The sequence below is a fragment of the Pteropus vampyrus genome, unplaced genomic scaffold (assembly GCF_000151845.1).
Source record: "Pteropus vampyrus isolate Shadow unplaced genomic scaffold, Pvam_2.0 Scaffold137, whole genome shotgun sequence".
In the NCBI taxonomy this organism is placed as follows: domain Eukaryota; kingdom Metazoa; phylum Chordata; class Mammalia; order Chiroptera; family Pteropodidae; genus Pteropus; species Pteropus vampyrus.
The window spans coordinates 1147479-1167735 of NW_011888918.1; the positions used below are offsets into that span (position 1 = coordinate 1147479).

General features: G+C 37.0%; 2 long non-coding RNA genes across 4 annotated transcripts; one reads left to right on the forward strand and one right to left on the reverse strand.

Annotated features, from left to right (window-relative positions):
* Positions 1-5787: 5787 nt before the first annotated feature.
* LOC111744546 lies at positions 5788-6355 on the reverse strand. The gene is made up of 2 exons (XR_002782197.1): positions 6193-6355; positions 5788-5955 (listed from the first exon to the last, which is right to left on the reverse strand). It is a non-coding gene; the product is annotated as an uncharacterized LOC111744546 (long non-coding RNA).
* LOC111744545 lies at positions 5912-15667 on the forward strand. Of its 3 annotated transcripts, none has more exons than XR_002782195.1 (4): positions 5912-6029; positions 6330-7227; positions 7386-7492; positions 13812-15667. It is a non-coding gene; the product is annotated as an uncharacterized LOC111744545 (long non-coding RNA). The 3 variants fall into 3 exon arrangements; XR_002782196.1 differs by having other exon boundaries at positions 6330-7022; XR_002782194.1 differs by having other exon boundaries at positions 6330-7492.
* The last annotated feature ends 4590 nt before the right edge of the window (positions 15668-20257 follow it).

The following is a 20257-nucleotide window of genomic DNA, read 5'->3' on the forward strand; positions in this document are numbered from 1 at the left end:
CTTGAACCACATTCATCAAGAAAAAAAGAGAAAGAGGACCCAAATACAAAGAAATTAAAAGGATTACAAAGGATTTAAAAATACTAAAATTACATGCTCCAAAAATACAAAGGATTTAAAAATACTAAAATTACATGCTCCAAAAATTGGACAATCTGAAAGAAATGAATAACTTCCTTGAAACAATCTTCTAAGATGAGTCAAGAAGAAAGAGAAAATCTGAACAGACTGGTAACTACTAATAAAATCAAATTAGTAATAAAAAAAATTCCCAACAAACAAAGTCCTGGACTAGATGGCTTCACAGGTGAATTTTACCAAACATTCAAGAAAGAATTAACACCTATTCTCCTCAAACTATTCCAAAAAATTGGAGAAAAGAGATGCCTCCCAAGCTCATTTTATGAGGCCAGCATTTTCCTGATTACAAAACCAGACAAAGACACTACAAAAAAAATAATAATTATAACTATAGGCTAAATTTCCTAATGACCATAGATGCAAAAATCTTCAACAAAATATTAGCAAACCAAATTCAGCAATATGTTAAAAAAGATCATACATCATGATCAAGTGGAATTTATTTCTAGGATGCAAGGTTGATTCGATATCTGAAAATCAATTAATGTGATAGACCACATAAACAAAATGAAGGATAAAAATCATATGAGTTTATCAATAGCTGCAGAAAAAGGATTTGATAAAATCAGGCATCCATTTATGATGAAAAAAACTTCTCGGAAAAGTGGGAAGAGAGGGAACATCCTCAACATAATACAGGCCATATATGACAAACCCACACCTAACATCATACTCAACAGGGCAAGTAAAAGCATTTTCCTCAAGATCAGGAACAAGACAAGAATGTCCATTTTCACTACTCTTATTCGGCACAGTATTGGAAGTCCTAGCCACATCAATAGACAAGAAAAAGACACAACAGGCATCCAAATTGGAAAGGAAGAAAAACTGTCATTATTTGCTGATAACATAATACTATACAAAGAAAACCCTAAAGATTCCACCAAAAAACTATTTGAACTGATAAATGAATTCAGTAAAGTAGCACGGTACAAAATTAATATTCAGAAATTGGTTACATTTCTGTACACCAATCACAAAGTATCAGAAAGAGAAATTAAGAATACAATACCATCTACAATTGTATCAAAAAAAAATTAAACATCAAGGAATGCATTCAACCAAGGAGGTAAAAGACCTTTACTTGGAAAATTATGAGACTTTGAAGAAACCGAAGAAGATACAAATAAATGGACGCATATATCATGCTCCTGGACAGGAAGAATCAACATCCTTAAAATGTCCATATTACCCAAAGCAATCCATAGATTCAATGAAATCTCTATCGAAATACCAATGGCATTTTTCATAGACTAGAACAAATACCCCAAAATTTATATGGAACCACAAAAGACACCAAATAGCTACAGCAATCTTGAGAAAGAAGAACAAAGTTGGAGATACCATGCTACCTGATATCAAACTGTACTACAAAGCTATAGTAATCAAAATGGCATGGTACTGGCATAAAAACAGACACATAGATCAATGGAAGAAAAGAGACCAAAAATAAACCCACACCTATATGGTCAATTAATCTATGACAAAGGAGGGAAGAATATACAATGTGGGTAAAGACAGTCTATTCAATAAATGGTGTTGGGAAAACTGGACAAATACATGCAAAGAAATGAAACTGGACCACCTTCTTACACCATATACAAGAATAAACTCAAAGTGGATTAAAGACTTAAATATAAGACCCGAATCCATTAAACTCCTAGAAAAAAACTTAGGCAGTAAACTGTCTGACATTGCTCTTAGTAATATTTCTGTTGATATATCTCCTCAGGCAAGGGAAACAAACAAAATAAATTTAAAAACTGAAACCACATCTACTAAAAAGTTTTTGCACTGTAAAGGAAACCACCAACAAAACAGAAAGACAACCTACTGATTGGGAGAAGACATCTGCCAATGATACATCCGATAAGGGGTTAATATCCAAAATTTATAAAGAACTCATACAACTTAACACCAAAAGAAAAGAAAAAAAACAAAGAATCCAATTTAAAATTGGCAGAGGACATGAATAGACCTTTCTCCAAAGAGGACAATAGACATATAAAAAGATGGCCAATAGACATATAAAAAGATGCTCAACATCACTAATAATCAGAGAAATGCAAATTAAAACCACAATGTGATATCACCTCACACTTGTCAGAATGGCTAGCATCAATAAGTCAACAAACAACAAATATTGGCGAGAATGTGGAGAAAAGGGAACTCTCATGCGCTGTTGGTGGGAATATCAATTGGTGCAGCCACTATGGAAAATGGTATGGTGGTTCCTCAAAAAATTAAATATGAAACAACCATATGACTCAGCAATTCCACTTCCCAGTATTTATCCGAAGAAATCCAAAACACTAACTCGAAAAGATGTATGCACCACTATGTTCATTGTAGCATTATTATAATAACCAAGATATGGAAGATGTCAACTGGATAAAAAAGAAGTTATGGTACATATATATTATGGACTATTATTTGGTCATAAAAAGGAATAAAATGTTACCATTTGCAACAACGTGGATGGACCTACAGGGTATTACGCTAGGTAAAATATGTCAGATGGAGAAAGACAAATACCATATGATTTCGTTTTTATGCAGAATCTAAAGAACAAAATAAATGAACAAAGAAAACAGAAACAGACTCATAGAGAATAACCCGATAGCTGCCAGACCAGGAAGGAGGATGGGGCTGGGTGAAAAAAATGAAGGGATTAAGAAATACAAATTGGCAGTTACAAAATAGACTCTGGTATATAAAGTTCAGAATAGGGAATATAGTCAATAATATTTAAAAAAATAAATTTAAAAAATGAAATTATATGGTATTAACCTAATTTAAGAAACATAAATATAACTATGTGTGTGTAACTATACACACATACAGATAAACTACTTGAATGAAATATACCAAAAACGTCACTAAAAGGTAACTCTCAAATAATTTTTTTATTATTTCTTTCAATTTCTAAGTTTCTTATAATTAATTGCTATGTAATTTTAAAATAATGAATATTCATTTGGAGGATAGACTTAATACCTTTTAAGGGAGTTTTTGTTGCAGTACTGTTCCTATTCCAAGATCCAAAAACTTAATGAATTAGGGATGAAAAAGTTAGAATCTTCTTTTCTTAACTCTTTTACAAATTGTAGAGGAAAGGAAAACATCTGAAGTTGAGAAACAACTAAATATAAGTGGCATATATTATTAAATTCATGTTAAATGGCTCAGATAATAAACAACCTCTTTTTCTTAGTATTTATTTTCAACAGTCATAAACAGTTCGGTCTAAGAGAGTTAAATTGAAAGAGAAATGATGGCAACTGACAATTCCATGAACAAGAAATACAATTTGGGACTACATTAAGGGGAGTCTGATGAAACAGAGTAGAAAAAGACCAGCCCGTGTTTTCCAAAGACACTGTTCTGCACTCTGCCAAGATCTCAAAAATACTTACTTCACTCAAATAGGATAGTAAAACCCAGTGGAGTGTATCATTCCCGCAGGCTGGCAGGCCAGATCCCAAAGGGCAACAGAAAAAGGCAGCAACCTTCAGAGCTGATCACAGAGGGGAGATAGGTAGGTGGGGCAACAAGAGGAAGGAAAATGAAACTTAGAGATCTAAGAAGGATGGGGGAAGGCAGAGTAGGCACACAGCACATACACGCAGTTGAGCTAAGCAGGTGGTGACAAGCACCACCAGAGAAAAGAGGATGGATATATTCCAAGGAAGTTGAATTTTCAAACTCAACCCTTGACTCAAAAAATTAGCTTCAGTAGAGGATTTCTAGGGCAATGAAACTATTCTGTATGATCTATAATGGTGGATACACGGCATTAGACATTTGTCTACACTCATAGAATACCAAGACTAAATCCTATTGTAAAGTATGAACTTTGGTTAATAATGCTGCGTCAATGTAGATTCATCAATTGTAATAAAAGTATCACTCTGGTGCGGGATGTCAATAATTGGGGAGGCTGAGAGGGTGGGGGAGTGAAATATATGGGAAGTCTCTGTACTTCCCACTCAATTTTGTTACGAATCTAAATTGCTCTAAAAAATAGTCTATTATTTTTAAAAATACATTTTTTGGTTACAAAGAACTAAATCAACTTAGTTCCTACTCTTTCCAAAATTTTTACCCTTAAAATAAGTAGGAAATGTGAATGACAGAGCAGCGGGCTTAGGTTATCATTGTAGCCACAGAATCAAGTGGGTCTTCGAGAAACAGCAAAAATCATGAGGAAACCTGGAGTAGTTCGTTCACTCACAACTAGACTCTTCAAGAAAAACTGACTCAATCTTTAAATGCCTTGAAGGGAAGAAAATTAACATGCTTGGGACATGATACAAGTTGACTCACAGTCTTCCAAATCCAACCTACAATGGCAACGACAAATCCAGACCTCATTCCTAACCATTTGCAGTGTGCTTCTTAATGGCAATGTGCTGGGCTCACGGATTAGAACACACCACATGAAACCCAAAATAAGAGGATCTTGGGGCTACTCTCTCAACAAAACCAGCCCATGTGAAAGACATTAGAATTTACCTTCTTTGAGTACATTAAACATTTTCCCCTTTGCAAGCCCATCATTGTGCGAAAGTGCCCAAATTGTGCAACAACAACAAAAAAAAAGGCTTTTCTGTAGTTCTTTGATAGTATTCCATAAATCAAGATGGAGCCGTTAGTCTTCTACCCATTTTCCCCAATGAACACATCAGATAACCTAGATCCAGATTTAACCCTCTCCTTGTTCTGTACAATATAACACGGAAATGTTTTTAAATATCTGCCTTGTTTGCTGAAACAATGTCAAAGTATAACTACCTCAGTGCTGTAAAGTATGCAGTAAAAGCCTCTGATTTAATTTTCAAAAGCTTTGAACCCAGATCTTCAGGGGTCAAAGAATGGAGTTTTACTTTTAAAGGTCTAGATTTAGCTTTCTTTCAGGAAAAGGGGGAGGAGATAGGAGAGGAATCAAGACTAAAATACTCTAATTTGCACAATTTGACAAAATCTTTCAAATCCTTCAACAAGTATGTCCACTGACTCAGCAATTCAACTTTTAGGAATTTTTCACAACTATATCTGTATATTCTCATGAACATGTACATAAAATATTCATTACTGCATCATCTATACCAGTAAAAACTGAAAACCTAAATGTCCATGATTAAATAAATGATATGCTTCTCATATTATGAACTAATTTTGAAAAATTAGGTGTCTTGCCATGAAAAGATGTCCATAATATACCACTAAGTAGGAAAAAGCAAATTACAAAACAATTTTAAATTTTCTACATATGAAAATTTCTGGTAAGGTATATGCAAAAATGATACTGAGTTGAGGATTAAGAGAATTTTTGTTTCTACATCACACATTTGTATGTATGGTTTGAATTTCTTTACAAGCTTGCAACACTTTCCTAATTTCTTTTTTAATTACACATAATCATGCATAAAGTCCAACTAAATATATCAGCTTGGAAAAAAAATTCATTGGTCCAATATATGTATGTAATGACTATAGACCATTATTAAAATTTGCAGAGCCCTAATGAAGTCCTTAATTATCCAGGTGGCATATGAGCAGAACTCCATGGGATGTCTTTCCTGGAAAGAAAGCTTTCAAATTAACACCAAACTTGCCTTAAGTGCCACGCCAGCATCAAACCTCCGCTGCTGAGCTGGATGCTGGAGAAACTCAGAAAAGGCTTCTCTATGCTTCCCGCACGGCACTCTGGTGGAGGACGCGGCACGGAGTCAGATCCGTGTCCGTCCTCCAGTCTTCTTACCGCGATCGCCGCGCGCAGCCCGCCGCGCCCCCATCGCTGGCTTTCGTTTCCTAGGGAATGGAAAGCGAAACCCAGCGGGGCGCCGGGTACGGAGTTCTGCGCCAGAGGACCGGGACCCGCCCAGGTGAGTCCGGCTACCACCGCAGGAGCGGCCGCGCGGAGCTTGTGCATTTTTTTCATTTAAGATGTTTGCTACGTGTTCAATATGTGTATTTTGTTGACGATTCCAAGAAAATATGCTTCTTTTTATGACATTTTAAGATCCCTGTAATTAGAATGCCTCTTACCAATGGCTTGGTATTTTGTAGTAGACGCGGCAGCATTTTTTTTTCTTTCCTAATGCTGTAATTTCTTAAATTGTGTGTCTTAAAATCGATCGTTTGTAGATTTGATGAAGCCGTTATTCTCTTGTTCTGCTCTGCAGTGCCAGAAGAGGATCCACGTGGTGAACCATAGAGCAGAATCAAAAAAGAAAGTGAAACGTTTATTCCTCATTAGAACTTAAAATGGCAAGATCTAACTTTTAGACCATTTACTGGATTTCTGAGATATGCGAGGCTCTTTACTAAACCTAAACCTAATTTAATCTAGGCAACGGCCTCTTCATGTAAACTCTATTTTTGTCCCAATTTTATTGGTTGGAATATGTAACCGCAGGAGCTCCAGGCCTGGAGCTTGCACCTGGGACTTGGATATTTTAAAAAAAAAAAAAAAAAAAAAAAACGCACCAGGAGGACCAGAGGAGTGGAACATGCCTGTTTATTACTCATGAGGCAGGGGAGCTCCAATCGCCGCAAGTCTGAGCTGAAAGAAAAAGCTGCTGCTGACCGAGAGCAAGCAATGTTTTATATACGTAGGAAGTGGGAGGGGATATCTCATTGGGGGAGCAGCAGCCGGTGCTGCTTGGTTACAAGAGCAGCTAATGTCCATGGAAACAGCAGAGCCGCCCCCTGAAGGCGGATTGGAGCAAGATATGCTGCTTGGTTATAAGAGCTGGTTACAGAAGCAGATAACGGCCATGGGAACAGCCTAAAGTTCTTGGGAGCAGGCGCTGACGAGAGCCCTTTGTATACTGCCTTCTTTATGACTGCTGACCAAGCAGCCATCTGTCTTCTGAGTACGCAGAGGGGGCTACGTTCTGAATTAACCCCACAGAATATTAAATTTCAAAAAGGTTAAGTAACCTGCCCACAGTCAGATTACAAGTGGTGAAACCAGGATTCCAAAGGGGTCTGACTTCAGAATCTTCAGTCAACCACCAATACCACCAGCTCTGATTATAATTTTGCCCCTTCATGTAAAATACAGTTCAGTGGAACTAGGTGGGCATGCAGATATATATAAGATTAAAGGGTCTATAACATGCACACATGAAATATTTATTACCTCTTCAGAATGTATTTCATATATGTAGACTTCTAGGGGTGGGAAGCAGAAGAGTTATTTGCCAAGAGCCTCAGGTTCCTGTCAATTTTTTCAGGGAGGCAGAATGAAATCTCTGAAAGTCAGCCAGATGTGAGGGTGAGAGGCTGCAGAAACCCAGAGCTGCCAGGACTTGCCTCAGGTGCTGGTGGGGTCTGCAATAAGGTATGTGTTCTGTTCAAACTATCATGGTGTGAAGATATACTTACCCATAATATATGTGGATGTGGATGTTAGAGCATGAGCACAGACATATATACACATGCTATATACACATACATCCATGTGTGTGAATGCATGTCTACCCTCACCGATGCTAAGGCTCCCTTTTCCTTTCAGTCTGAATAGAAGCAGTATAGTGCACAGCACAGCATGTTCTTCTTGATACTTTGTTCACAACATGCTGTTTATACAGGTACACAATAGTGAGCACAGAGTGAGTCCTCAATATATTTGCTGACCAATCAATTGTATAATCAACATCACATATCTGTTAAGCCTTGTCAATAAATAGGAACCTCATAAGTTCTGAGGTGAGAGGTTTGTGGGGAGAATGTTGCAAAATGTGATACAGTTTGCTAAATATTTCAAGTCAGTAGAATTCTGAAGAACAAGTTATTTTTGCTTCCAGTGATGATTAGCAAACAGCTATTTCTAGTTAATCAATTCATTCTACTTGAATATTGGTAATGCAGTAGAGCAAAGTAATTGACATTGTTGCCCCTGTAGAATGGACAAGTGTCAATCCCGGAGCTAGAGACTGGACTGCATAATGTAAGGATCCATTATAATTATTATGAGGGCTCTTTCTCTTCCCTTCCTTTTCTTTACCCTACCTTCCTAAACAAATCAGTGCTAAAACCACTAGATGAGCTGAGCAAAGTAGGCATGCACACAGTAGGGCTCCTCAGTGGCCCAGAGCAGGGTAAGAATTGCATCCACATGGAAGAACTCCCTGAGCAAGGGTATTGGACTCCAAGTAGGGGAGAAGGATGTCCATCCAAACATGGCTCAAGGACAGTGTCAGAGAACAAGCAGTGTGAGATAGGTGTCAGCTCAGGCAGGCTGCCAAGCATGGGTGTCAGAATCTACATGGGGTACAGAAAACATCCAGGTGGTAAGGGTGTGCAGCCTGGCCTTGTGGTCTGAGGAGGGCTTCTATGTGCCAAGGGATGCAATGTGTGCTGTTGGAACACTGGCAGGATCAGGAAGGTGTTCATGTAGGGAGGATGCTTGGGAAGATGAGAGATTGGTTATATACAAAGGGGTTATCAAATAAGGAATGGGACCAGGTTTGTCATTGTCAGAGAAAGGAGTTGCAAATAAAGTAAGGGAGAATGAACCCTTTACTGTTGAATTGGAATTGGAGTTAGTGTAAATTTATAACTCTCAATATGTCTGTAAACACAGGTAAAGATGTCAATGTAAAGGTAAAAGTGTGTATACATATGTATATTCCCTAACTCTGTCCACTGAGGGGGTCTGGAAGCAGAGACACCTCAATAGCAATGAGCACATCTAACACCCAGATCTTAGCTTCTGATTATCATTCTCTAACAAAAGGGACCAGAGTTGCTTAGAGAAATGGCTGTTTCCAGGGTGAACTACAAGGTGAGCCTAAGGTATCTTGTTCTGGCAAAAAGTAGGGAAATGCTCAAATTAAGGATGGGTACATGTCAAAAGGACATGGAAGCCAGCTTGAAGGAGCTCCCACTGGCCAAGTATGAAACAATTTGAGCATCTATTCATGAGGAATAGAATATTTATACAACTTCAAAGTTCTTTCCCACAAAATACATATTATTAATTACTAATAATGTTACATTATAATTATAATTAATGTAAATATTAATTACAAAGAAAAAAGAAGTACTTTCATAGTAGCAATGGAGACCAACGCTAATAGGAAAATTGAAATTATATGCCTTCTGATAAGATGAAATGAAAAGAACACAGCATCACTTCTGTGGTATTCCTGTCAAAGGTGCACGCCCTGAATCTATTCATGAGGAAACATCTGAATAACCCAAATTGAAGCACATTTTACAGAACAGTTAGCCTGTAATCTTCAAAAGTATCAAGGTCATGAAAATCAAAGAAAGGTTTGAGAAACTGTTCCAGACCTAAAAGATAATTACAAATAGATGCAACAGAAGATCCTGAACTGAACCCTTTTGCTATAAAGGACAATATTGGGACAAGTGGTGCAACTTGAATGGGGTTTGAAAATTAGAGAACAGTAATTTCATCCTAAGGTATTAGGGGGAAATGAAGCATCATATAGAAAACTTACTCTCAAATAGTTCAAGAAAAAAAAATGTTGTACTCGCAACTTTTCTGTAAATCTAATATTCTTTCAAAAATTTTTAAGTAAAAAAATAATATGTGTTGGTAGTTTTATTCTGAAGACTATTAAGATAATGGCGCTCTTTGAAAACATTCATTGAAAGATTTCTCAAAACCATACAAGAAAGAGTTTAAAATGAAACTGCATAATACTTTCAAAACAAAGTTTGGGCTCTGAGAAACATTTTCTGTAGCTTGCACAGTATTTCTGTCTATTGAGAATGCTTTCATTGTCATTGAAATTCTCATTTGCTAAATTAATTTCCCTTTTTTCTTTTTTTTAAATAAATTTGAAGTGTGAGGCAAGAAGCTCCACCTGTCTTCCTTGAAAATTCAACCTAAAAACTTGGTCACAGAGGAAAGTGGTGGTTGGGTATGGGATAATCTGATTCTCCTTCATGGTGGAAAGCTACCGTAGAAAAAAGCTGTTTGTCCAAGGTGAGACAAAATTTATAGAACCTGATGCTAATTTTTGTTCTAGGAAAAGGGAAGGATTTGTTGCATAATATAAGGGCAAATGGTTCTTTAAGAAATAGAAAAAAAAGTCAATGACTAGTAAAGTATTAGCACTTCTTTATAAACCTCATTTCTTTACAAACACATGTGGTTTACATAACTTATTTGCTCTTTACCTCTCCACAACTCTTTCTCTTGCTTATTTTCCTCTCTGCATTTTTGTCAAGATGTACTTTTTTTATTTTAAATTCTACTTTATTTTGCATGGTTCCAAAAATAAATAATAAATTTGCTTTTAAGGCATGTTGATTGGATCTCCCTCACAGTATTCATTTAGGTAAACACTCTCTTAAGGAGAGGATGGTGATAAGCTGAAGCAGTCAAATAGAACTCTAAGTTTCATTTCCTGGCATGGATTTCAGGGTAGTAATAAAACAGTCTATGGCTTGCATCTTTCCTAGTCAGTCTCTATCATCTGGTAATTTGTTGTGCTAACAGAGGAAATTTTTAATTAAATATTTTATTTTGGAAAATAAATTTTAAACATACAGAAAGTTACTGAAATATTATAATGACCCAACATATACTTCACTCATTAACATCTTGGCACAGTTGCTTTATTGCTTCTCTCGCTCACTTGCTCACTCGCACGCATGCACACCTATATGTATATATAGTAAATCAGTTTGGGTTTTTTTTTTCTGCTGAACTATTTGAGATGAAATTGCAGGGATTAAGATTCTTCAGCCCTAAAGAATCCAGTGTATTTCCTAGAATAAGAAACATTTTCTTATATAATCCCAGTGCGGTTATTATCAAATCCAGGAAATTTATATTGATACAACACAATTTTCTAACATATATAATCAATATTCAAAGTTAACCAATTATCCTTTATTGTCCTTTATATCACCTCTTTTTTCCAATGCATAATCTAAGCCATAATCTTATTTATTTAGGTTTTTTATCATTAAACTTTTTATTTTGAGATAATTAAAGAGCCGTATGCATTTGTAAGAAATAATGCAAAAAGATTTGAGTTTTCCCATCTTGTAAAACTCTAGTCTATATCGCAACCAGGATATTGACAATGATGCAGTCATGTCAATATAGAACATTTCTGTCAACACAAGAATCCCTCATATTGCCCTTTTATAGCCACACCTACTTTCTTCCTGTCCCACCCCCTTCTTAACCTCTGACAGCCACTAATCTGTTCTCCATTTCTATAACATTTTCATTTTAAAAATGTTATATAAATGGAAGCATGCAGTATGTAACCTTTTGGAATTGGCTTTTTTCACACAGCATAATTCTCTGGAGATTTATCCAGATTGTTGAGTATATCAATGTTTATTTCTTTTTATTCCATGGTATGAATGTACCATGTTTGTTTAATAATTCATCTATTGAATAAAATCTGGGTTATTTCCAATTTTTGTCTATTACAAATAAAACTGCTTTAACAATTGTATACAAGTTTTTGTGTCAACATAAGTTTTTATTTTCTGGGATAAATGCCCAGGAATTCAATTTCTGGGTATTTATCCCAGAAATGATAGTACATGCTTAATTTTTAGGAAATTGTCAAATTCTTTTCCCAGAATGACTGTACCATTTTATATTCCCACCAGCAGTATCTATGTGAATCAGTTTTGGTGTATCCCTGACAGCATTGTGTTATCATTATTTTTTATTTTAGTTATTCTGCTAGGTGTATAGTAATATCTCATTGTGGTTTTTCTTTGAGTTTTAAAATGTCTTTTGTTTCCTTTCATTATCTTTCATGACACTGATATTTTGGCGTTTTTTTGTTTTTTTTTCTGCTGAACTATTTGAGATGAAATTGCAGGGATTAAGATTCTTCAGCCCTAAAGAGTATATTGTTTGTTCCTTTTTATTCCATGGTATGAATGAACTATGGTTTGTTTCCTCATGATTTAATTCAGGTTATGCATTTTTTAACAACAATGCTATATATGATGTATCCTCTGTGCATCACATTAGGAGCCACCTGATGTCATTTTGTCTTATTGTTGGTGTTATAACTTTCATCAATTGGTTAAGGTGGTGACTACCAGATTTCTCCACTATAAAGGTACTCCCCCCAACTTTTAATTTATAAGTAATCTGAGGGGAGATATTTTGAGAATGTTAATTATTCTTTAACCCATGAGAACTGTGAAAACTTCCCATACAAAAACTCCATTCAAACCTCTGCATTTGACTTGAATGTGGCTTCTAGCAGCCTAAAAGCCACATGGTACAACAACATAGCCTCCTTTTGAGCTCCTGTTTGGAAAAGCTCAGTGCTGTCAAGATAATTTACTGTTTATTCTTACCAACACATGGCATAGGCCTTCTGACCTCCCTTTAGAACATTACTAAAAAGAGCTCACCATTGTGACTCCTTCCTCTGTCTCTTCAAGATGTAGACATATCTCCTCTAACTCAAGAGTGTCTGTCTCAAGGATGTGAAAGCCATTCTTTTGAAATTCAATCATCAAGAAGAATAGGGTTTCCATCTCCCAGTCTCTGTGGGATAGAATCCTAACTGATAACTACCAGCAGCAAACACAATTGGCCTAATCACATGTTCACAGACTAGACTTTTGTCCCTTTTCACTTGATCCCCGCCCCAGTCCTCTTCCCTACACCCTCATTCTCCCTTTGAAATGTCCAGTCATCTCAGTGCAAATAAAAATAGAGCTCAATTCTTTTCCTTACTGTCAGTAGTTACTGAATAAAACCTTTTTTTACTGCTTTAATTAATATCTGCTTTGTTTATCTTTATCACCCAAGAAATGTTCACCTAATGGTTTTAGCTTCCACTAATGATTCCATAGTGGTCCTTTTATCTTTTACTAAAAAGAAGAGCTTTCCCTTCTCCCCTCCTCTTTGCTTATTTGTTTATTTATATCATTATGGACTCAAGAATTCTTTTATGTCTAATGTGTACTAACATTATCAATTTTGATGCCCAACTGGCCGATAGGAGCTCTGTCAGACTGCCACCTATGTCCTTATGACATGTTCCCCATCATTTCTTGAGGACTTCCTTACTTTCTAGCACAAGATGTTCCATGTTCATCTTGTACTTTTCCTGCCTCAGCCCTAAAATCAGGCAGTTCCCCAATGAGTTATAGTTCTCTTTAGGGGGAATAGTATTTGGAAACCAAGATCCAGGCACTGGATTTTCTCATTGCTACTGGGGTGTCATTGCTTCTAGGTCTTTTCGATGGCAGAGCTAAGAAGGAGGAGAAGGAAAAGAAGAAGGAGGAGGAGGAAGAGAAGGTGGGGTGGAGAAAACATGAGTTCATACTGAAGCCTCCAAATTCACAATATTATCCAATATTACAGGGTTCTTCCTTACTCTATCCCATTCCATAATTGTATATCCCTTCTTCCACAGTGAGAACACTGGCTCCCATTAGTATCAACCTTTTTCTTTGCTCAATCTGACAACACACACATAGTATTTTCAGAACAGCTACATTTATACTCCTACCAACAGCAAAACTAAGTAAAGTTCAAGATTTCCTTGCCATTCTTTTTATCTTTACACAGAAGCTATATAATCAAAGTATTGTGTTCAATGCTGTGGATTAGATTTTTTTTTCTTTTATGTGGTTATAGTATGCATTGGATATGCGATTCAATGTATTTGTTTCATGTGATGTAGTTTCAGGATGCCACTGGTGTTCTACATGTCACTGCTGTGGATAAGAATATGGGAAAATAGAACAAGATTACTATCAAAATGACAAGGGCCATTTGAGCAAGGAAGACATTAAGCATATGGTCAAAGAAGCTGAGAAGTACCGAGCTGAATATGAGAAACAGAGGAACTAGAATTTGCTTGAATTCTATGCATTAAACATGAAAACAAAGGCTGAAGATGAGAAATTTGTAGGCTAGATCAAAGATGAGGACAGAAGATTCTTGACAAATACAGTGAAATCATCAACTGGCTCAATAAGAATCAGACTACAGAGAAGGAAGAATTTGAACATCAGCAGAAAGAGCCAAAGAAAATTTGCAACCTCATCATTATCAAGAGTGCAAGAGACATGCCAGGAGGAATTCCTAGGACTTCTCTGCTGATGAAGCTACTGCATCTGGTGCTGCCTCTTCTGGGCCCCTTTTAAAGAGGTGAATTAAGCCAACCTGAGCATAGATACCTCAGCATTGTTCCACAATAAAAAATTGAAGGAGCCAAATTTATAGTAAAATCAGTAACAGTTTTAGAATCGAGCTACTGTACTAAATTACTGGCATTCTCAGTGCTTAAATAGAAAATACATGCACAGGGAAAGGAAATAACATTACATTTTATTAGAATTGTGTTGTAATTGAGAAATTCATTGTACAAAATAGAAGCTATATTTAAAATCAGTGTTAAAAAACACTTATTAAAAAAAGAAAATATTATTTGGTCAGGCCAAAGGTTCAAGTGAAAAAAAAATCATTGAGTGGGCTCAACAGAATGAAGATGACAGAAGAAAGAATCAGTGAACTTGAATATTTAACAGTGGGAATTAACCAATATTAACAGCAGAGAGAAAAATAGACTGAAAAATATTAACATGGAGACTGGGCAAATGGTGTAGATGATAGAAGCTTTGTTCATCCTCTCTTGGGACCACATCAGTTGTGAGAGAAACACAGAGCAAAGAACAAGCAAAATTGCCCTGGGTCTAGATGAACAGAAGCCCTACAACTAGGGAGAGAAATAAGAAATTACCCTGCAACAGTAGAAGGTAGAAGGGGGTGAAGACGCGAGGCTGCCCGTTCCTGAGGCTGTGAGACAGAGGCTGTGACAGCTGCAGGCGCCTCTTTAGGGGGTCATTTTTGCGAGCGGACTTTCGCAGTGATGGACCTGCTTGCTCTGAGCACCAAGGCTGGTCAGCTGCTCAGAGGGCACCAGGGACTTATAGGAAAACACTGAGTTGTCTGAGCGAGGGCTGGAGGCAAGGCTTTCTCCTGGGCAGAAGTGCTGGTGGTATCCATTGTTCCTCTGTTGAGCCCTCCCCATTCCCAGTGTGTGGATGCAGTGCCTTCATAGCTGAGACATCATCAAACTGGATAACAGAGGTTGCTCTGCCAGGATTTCCTGAAACTTCGACACTCTCAACACATGGCCCTACCCAAGCCACATCCAAGTGTGTCCTCAGTGAGTCTTATGCCACTTGCTGAGCAGCATCTAGACCCACACTAGTGGCAACTGATCTTGGTTTCAGGCATGGCTTCTTGAGGCAACTATAAGCACAGCATCTGTGGATTGCTTGCTGAATCTTAACAGGTGGCCCTGGAGGGGCGCAGGCTGAGGCTAAACTTGGCCTGCAGCTGAACCCCTCTCAGGACTGTGCCACTGGACGCCTACCACACAAAGCCACACTAATAAGACCAGGAGACTTAGAAGCTTTACTTAGTACATAGAACTAGACACAGAAAGGCAGCCAAAATGGGAAGACAAAGAAGCAGAAACCATATGAGAGAACAAAACAGAGATCTAGGAATGAGAGATCCAGGAGTCAAGCAATCGAACAGAGGCAGAGTTTAAAACACTGGTTATAAAGATGCTCAGTGAACTTAGGGGAAGTAGATGAATTCAGTGAGAACTTTAAAAAAGAGATAAAAAACATAAAAATGGAAATGGAAATTATAAAAAGGAACCAGTCAGAAATGAAGAACACATCATCTGGGATGAAGAGTATGTTAGAATAAATAGAGTGGATAAAGAAGAGGATCGAACCACTGATATAGAGGATGGAGAAGCCAAAGACACCCAATCAGAATGGCAAGAAAAAAATAATCAAGAATATAATAATTTAAGGAGCCTATGGGGCAAAAATTAGGGGTAACGACATTCATGTCATGGCAATACCTGAAGAGGGAGGACTAGAAGTAGAAGAGCTATTTGAAGAAAAATGATGGAAAACTTTCCTAACCTGCTGAAGGAAGTAGACACACAACCCCAGGAAGCTCAGAAAGTCCCAAGAAAGAGAAACACAAAGAGGCCCACACCAAGACATATCATAATTAAAATGCCAAAGGTTAAGTACAAAGAGAGAATCTTAAAAGCAGCAAGATAAAAGCAGTTAGTTACCTACAAGGGAGCACCTATAAGACTGGCTGATTTCTCAAAAGAAACTATGCAGGACAGAGGGTTTGGCACAAAATATTCAATGTGATGAAAACCCAGGATCTACAACCAAGAATAGTTTATCCAACAAAGCTATCATTTAGAGTTGAAGGACAGATAAGGAGCTTCCCAGACAAAAATAAGGTAAAGGAATTTATCACCACCAAGCCAGTACTACAGGAAATGTTGGAGGGACTTCTTTAAGAAGAAAAAACGTGTCTCAAAAACAGGAATAAAGAATGATAATAACTACATTCCTATCAACCAGTACCTCAAATGGAAAAGAAGTGCTCCAACCAAAAGAGCAGTTGAATGGGTAAGAAAACAAGACCCCTACATATGCTGCCTACAAGAGATCACTTCAGATTAAAAGTGATCACTCACTAAAAGGAAGGGGATGGAAAAAAATATTGCCTTGATGGACCTAGAGGATATTGTGCTGAATGAAATAAGTCAGATAGAGAAAGACAAATATCACATGATTTCACAATAAAGGGGTTTTTTTAGTTGTGGGCATTTTATTGGATTGCATTAAATTTATAAATTAACTTAGAGAGAATAATATATTTATTTTGTTGAAAATTACTACTCAATAATAAAGAACATCTTTAAATTTTCTCGTCTACTTTTGTGTCTTTGAGTTTAAAGTTTTTCTAATAAAGGCTGCTAAATATTTCTAGTTATTTCTAAACATTTCTCTTTTTGTTGCTGTTGTAAATGGAGGCTTTCTCTCCCACTATATCCTAACTGGTTATTTTGTTTGTAAAATAAAGACTGTTAATTTTTGGAAGTTAATTGAATATCCTGTTACCTTACTAAAATTTTGAGTTAATCTTCTTGCATAAGGTTTTCCAAGTCTATCATTATATCATTCATAAATATAGTTTTACTTCTTCAATTATTCTTCTTATTATTTTCTCTTATCCAATTCAGTTAGATACAGTACAGTATAAATAGTAGTGGCAACACTAGGCCTTCTCTACCATTACCACTTTCTTGACTTTAGTAAAATGCCTTTAGTGTTTCCCCATTAACATGCTGACTGATGGAATTCCTAATATTGAACCATAGTTGAATTCCTGGAATAAATCCCTGTTGTGCTATATTTTCTTAATGTGGTATGGATTCTGTTTGCTGATATTTTACTAATGATTTTTGCACTGGCATTTTTGCCCTGGTATTAGTAGTTTAATAATAAGATTATTTTATCTGCTTTTATTTCTCCTTACTGCAAGATAATGGAACCTGCCTAGAGAGACCATGTCTTCTCATTAACCATGAGCCATACAGCCTTACATTTTAGACTTCAGTTTCTAAGCCCCAAATACAATATATAAAAGATCATATATGGAGTTGTGCATATTCATGAAAAAAATGTGGATAAGTGAGGACTCACCTTAACGCTTGGGGATTTTGTTTATAAAGAGAAGGAAAGATATCCTAAGCACTACAAAATTTAATTACTATCAGTATTGATATCTTCCCTTTTTGACCCCCTCACTCTCACTTTTATCATCCCTAAAATGATAGTCAACATCATAAATTTGTCCCAAGACCTTAAAAAAAAAACGAATTATAGAACTGGGGTGTTTTTATTTGTTTGTTTTGGGATGTGTGTGTGTGTGTAGAGAGAGAGAGTTTAGACTCACAACACAAAAAGGAAAGTTTTCAATCCCTTTCGTAGATCTGCATGGTGATAGGAAAGGCAGTTCCATTGGGTTGATCCAGTGATCCTTAAAAATTCAGAATAGTGGGGCTAGTGACAATTTTGTATTTGAGAAAAGTTAACTGCTGATCAAATTGCTAATAGATGCAAGAGTTTGGAGTAGATAAACATACTAACTTCTCCCTCAGTAGGTTCATTTTGTAACCTAAGCTGATGGCTGTCAAAAGACTGGAGGTCTGTCCCTCTTGTTAAGAATTCAGTACCCAGGACTGCCAATGCTGGAATGAGGGATACTTATGAATATCCATGCAGATTTCACTAGATAGTATGTTAACTATGGACTCTTCTAATTCCTGGGGTAAAATATAAAAAAGTAAAAATTACTTTTTTTATAAGTAGAAGTTATTTAGGAGTCCTTAAAAGCTACCAGTAGGATTCAAGAAAATGAATAATCCAGGCTAAAGCCCAAAGAGCTAAACAAGCAACCTTCCAAAGGCTGTTCTCTTCTCAAGCATCTGCCAAACTTACAGTCTTAAAAAGCCTCTAGCCAATCCCATGATAGAGAAAGAATTATGAAGCTGCCTTATCTTGGAGAATGGTAATCACCCACTTTCCTAGTCACCCTCTTTCTAGGGACACTTATCTCTAGTTCTAAACTTCAATACTCCAACTTTATGAACAGAGGCATAAAAACTGAACAAGACTAGAGGTACCCAACCCCTTAACCAGACAGGGACTCAACCAAATGAGGAAAAGTGGAAGAGGAGAAACTGGAGGGAAATGTATCCCAGGCTCTTATATACCACCCCTCAATCTATCCTGCAGCCCAATCCTTTTACTCATACCATTCAGGCATCACTTCTGTGATTTGCCATTCATGTTTATTTTCAACTAATTCACATAAATCTAGAGGAAAGAATCACGCTGTAAGTGATTTACCCTAGCCTTAACCCCTGGCCTCAGGGGTATGCTATTCTCTCCCTAATTATATCATAGTTATATACTCAGAAAGTCATTTGAGGCTTCTGAAATCCAGGGTAAGTCTCTCATTTCTTCAAGAGGGAATATGCCCCATTCTGAGATGAGGCTGACAGCTCCTAACCCTCAATCTCTAACACAGCTAAGTTTGCCCATGTAGACACCTATGGAAGTTGGTGCAGGAATGATCTCAGGCAAACAAGGTCACAGTGGACAGCTGATCTGGGCTTCCTTTTTTAGCACCATGATCTCCTTCACAGAAAGGCAGGAAAGTGTGGTCTCTAAAAACGATACTTTAGAAGTGATTAGCACCACTTCTTGCCTAATCTTCCTTTCCTTAGAACATTTTATTCTATTTTTTGCAGGGCTTCCGAAGAATATCGAATATAAATATTTAGAAAGAGTTAACAATCAATGAGGTGTACATTTAATGCATGGGGACCAACCCTGGATATCGTATTAGTAGTTTAATAAGAGAGTCTTGATTTTTCCTAAAATCCTACGAGAGCTGCCAACTTCAGGAAAGAGATGCATTAAATTGTCCTCTTTTTGTAAATGACATAGATTTTTGTTTCTCCTCCATCTGTCATGTTACAAGGCAGTTGTTGGAACCTGGCCCAAGTACTCAGGAGTAGAAACAGTGTGCGGTAGACAACAGAATAGAATTGGTGGTCCCTACTGAGGTCCATCTCTTTCTGTCTCTAACATAAACTCTCTAAACCTCAGGTTCTTCATCTACAAAATGAGAATATGCATTTTAAGATCCGGGGGAAGAGTAGAGAAAAGGTATGTATGAATATAAATTATAGTCATTATCCTGCAGAGAACCTTCCAATGCTTCTGTGTTTCACTTAGAAAAAGCCTAAACTCCTTACATGATCTGTAAGACTGAGTACACTCTGACCTCTGCTTAGCTCTTGGGCCTTGCTTCCATCTCTCACCATCCTCCAGGCATACTGAACTCCTTTCTGTTCTTCAGGCCCTCCAAACTTGTTCCCACATCTGTGTTTTTGCCCTATGCTCAGCATCCCCCAACTCCAGAACTTTCCATGATGGCTCTTTTCTTCATTTAGGTCCCCATGAAGCCTTCTCTGACAACTCAATATAAAGGAGCATTCCCCCAGGCACTTTCTCTCACCACTGTTCATTTCGTATTACTTAATGCTATCTAAAATTATCTCCCTCGTTTCGTTGTGTGTTTATAAGGACAGAAAACTGTATGTCTTGTTTCTCACTAATTCTCCAGCTCTTAGAACAGTGCTACTACTTTCCAGAATCTTCCCAATGCCCAGATCTTTCCTTTCCCCTAGTGTTTTACAATTCCCCAGCTAGCAGGCTA